This window comes from Enhydra lutris, unplaced genomic scaffold (genome assembly GCF_002288905.1).
Source record: "Enhydra lutris kenyoni isolate GAN:26980312 unplaced genomic scaffold, ASM228890v2 scaffoldscaffold29, whole genome shotgun sequence".
Lineage (NCBI taxonomy): Eukaryota > Metazoa > Chordata > Mammalia > Carnivora > Mustelidae > Enhydra > Enhydra lutris.
Window position 1 is genome coordinate 1,592,244 of NW_019154113.1, and position 3,374 is coordinate 1,595,617.

General features: G+C 45.1%; 1 pseudogene; it reads right to left on the reverse strand.

Moving 5' to 3' along the window:
* Window positions 1-793: 793 nt before the first annotated feature.
* Window positions 794-1,391, reverse strand: LOC111152698 (annotated as a pseudogene).
* Between the last annotated feature and the right edge of the window lie 1,983 nt (window positions 1,392-3,374).

The following is a 3,374-nucleotide window of genomic DNA, read 5'->3' on the forward strand; positions in this document are numbered from 1 at the left end:
ACAGCATGACTTTTGCCTCAATCTATAGATTAGGCAAGTCAGCAACTCTAGCCGGATGTTGAGGAGAGATACATTACATTTCATCACTCACTGAAAGGATTAGCAAAGAATTTATAACATTCTTTAATCTGCCACATTATAAAATAGTATTCTATTGAAATAAATTAATTCTATATGTACTCACCATACCCTAATTGAGAAGAAAAGCAAGTTGAAATTTTGATTTAATCCCATTTGTGTAAAAAATTGGGGGAGAGGGATATAAATATTTTGGGTTTTTGGCTGGTTTGGGAATAGTGAAAGTATGGATAACCACAGACAGGACTGGGAAGGGAAAGGAAGAGAGAATTATTAGCTTCTCCTTTTTAAACACCTGTACTTGATTTGTTGCCATTAGCTTATGTCACTTTGGGATATTTATTTTAAATGGTATCATTTTGTTGTTGCTTTGTTTTACTTTATTTTGTTTCATTTCTGGAATGCGGAAGGCTGATACCTTTGTGCCTATTGACCTTGTATCCTGTATTTTGGGTATTTGCTGTTGACACTGGATCTTGTTGAAGTCAGTCAGTTGGCTGCCGCAGAGGAAGAGACCAAGGCTACAGCTGGCCTGGCAGTGGATGTGACTGCTTCAAGTTTTTTTGTTTTTGTTTTTGTTTTTTCCCACTCTTACCCAGCATTTCTTTATTAGGACACTGGCCCAGCTCTGCTGCAGAGGGGGAAGGGGAGGCCAGGGTCCTCCGGCAGTGGCCTCTGGGCGCAAGCCAAGGGAAGTCTGTAGTGGGCGTCCTTCTCAGGAGCAGCTGGTCCTCTGAACCTTCTTGATTTCCTTGGCCAGTGCCTCCTCCAGGGTCCCGTAGGCCGTGCCCAGGTTGTCGTTGATGATGACCAGGTCGAACAGGCCCTGTTCCTTGCTGCTCTCCAGGTGCACCCGAGCGGAGGCCAGACGCTTGGCCAAGCTCTCCTCTGTCTCCGTGTTGTGCCGCCGCAGCCTCTGCTCCAGGACGTCCAGTGACGGCGGCTGCACGAAGATGTAGATGGGCCGCAGGTCCGTCTTCCTGATGTCACGCACGCCCTGCAGGTCGATGTCCAGCACGCAGATGCGGTTCCTGGCCTGAACGGCCTGCACAGCTGCTTTGCTAGTCCCATCCAGGTTCCCCGAGAACTCCGCGTGCTCGATGAAGTCGCCTTCAGCCATGTCCCGCTGCATCACCTCCCTGGTCACGAAGTAGTAATCTTTGCCATTCTCTTCTCCAGGCCGCGGGTCCCGTGTGGTATGGGACACGCTGAACCTGAAGACACTGCGGTGCTCCTGCAGGAGTTCTCTTGAACAGGGTGCTCTTCCTGGCCCCTGAGAGTCCACTCAGCTGGACAGGCCAAGGTCCTGACATCCCTGAATGAACGAAGGGGGCTCCCTCTCACTGTTCTCTAAACAGCTCCAGTTACATCAAGGGAGGGAGGGCACATTTGCTATGACCAACTTCCTACTCTCAGTCCACCAGAGAAAGCAGAATGTGAGCAACATGTGAGAATATAGGGCTGCGTGTTGGCACATCTGTCACGATGGGCGTTCTAGAACCATAAGGCATTTGAGGGGACAGATACTAAATGGTCGTCTGGGTCAATATTGGCTGAACAAGAACATCTGCACGTGCTCACAATTGCAGATTTGTTTCCCCTCTCCATTTTGGTGACCAATAATCCTACCATAAATGTATGTAGTGTTTTGCAGTTCACAGTATATTAATATGTTGGAGTACTATGTAAATTTTCCTAAGTCAAAACAGCATCTATTACCTTGGTTTAAAAATAATTTTCTAAATTTATTAATTCTAGGAGTACTTTTGTGTAGTCCTTGGAATTTTCTACATAGGCAATTGTGTCATCTGCAAACGCAGAAAGCTGTATTTCTTCCTTTTCAATATATTTGCCTTGTAGTTCTTTTTCTTGCCTTCTTGCACAGGCTAAGACTTCTAGTACGAGGCTGAATAGAAGTTGTGAGAGTGGACATCCTTGCCTTGTACCCAATCTCAGGGATAAAGCACTCAGTCTCTCACCATTAAGGATGATTTCCGGGGCACCTGGGTGGCTCAGTCAATTAAGTGTCCAGCTCTTGATTTTGGCTGAGGTCATGATCTCAGGGTCATGAGATCACTTCCCACATCTAGCTTCATGCTTTGTGTGGAGCCTACTTAAGATTCTCTCTGTCTCTCTCTTTCTCTCCCTCCCTCCCTCCGCCCCTCCCCCCCACATTCTCCTTCCCTCTTAAAAAAATGATTTTCATGATAATCTTTTATTTCATTGTTCAGATGTTCCTTTTTTTGGTTTCTGTTATCCAGCCCTGTCCTACACCAAGAGTTGAACATATCCTCACTTGTCATCTTGTGAGCCCCTCTACTAGAGATCTTATGATCTTATATTGTGATTTTTCACAGTTTCTGCCTCAGAAGACAGGTAGTTCTTGGGATGCAAAGCCCATGTGGTTTCCAAGTCTCTCCAGGTCCTTTTAACATTCAAAAACACATTCACCGAATAAGTCTTGTAACTAACTAAGAAAAAAGGACAGGAGGAAAGGATGTATGAAGAAGGATTGAGAAAGTGTAGATGGCAACACCATCAAAAGTTTCCCAAGCCAGGAAACTGTCTTTATTTTTAATACCACCCATCCAAACTTGCTGTTGGAAGTTCTATTTTGTCTGCTGGTCCATTTACAGATCTGCCTTCCTATTTATGCTGCAAAATTCTGGCTGCCATCATCTCTAACCAGTTAAACCATGGTAGCCTTCTTACTGGGCATCCAACTTCTAGTCTGAGGTGTTCAACAGCCTTAGAAGGATCTTTATAAACATAAATCTTGTTGTTTTACTCTTTTATTGAAATTCACTTATCTGCTTCCTTTGGGTCTCAGAATAAAGACTAAACATCCTTCTGTGGCTCCCGAGGCCATTTGTGGTCTTTCTATCCTAATATCCATCTCCATCTCCCTGACTCCCTGTGCACTTTATGTTCAAGTCATTCAGAAATACTTTCTGTGTTAGTTTCCCACAGCTTCTGTAATGAATTGCCACAAACAGTGTGGCTTAAAACAACAGAAATTCATTATCTCGTTTCAGGAGGCCAAAAGTCTGAAATCAAAGTGTCAGCAGCATTGGCTCTGAGGGACAACCTGTTCCAGGATTCTCTCCTAAGCGTGGTGGTTGCTGGTCATGCTTGACTTTCCTTGGTTTGTAGCTGCACCTCTCCAATCTCTGCTCACATTTTCCCATGCCTCCCTCACTCTGAGTCTGTGGGTCCCCATAGCCCTCTCTCCATAGAAGGACACCAGTCACTGAATTTAGGGTTCACCCTAACATAGCATGACCTTGTCATAACTA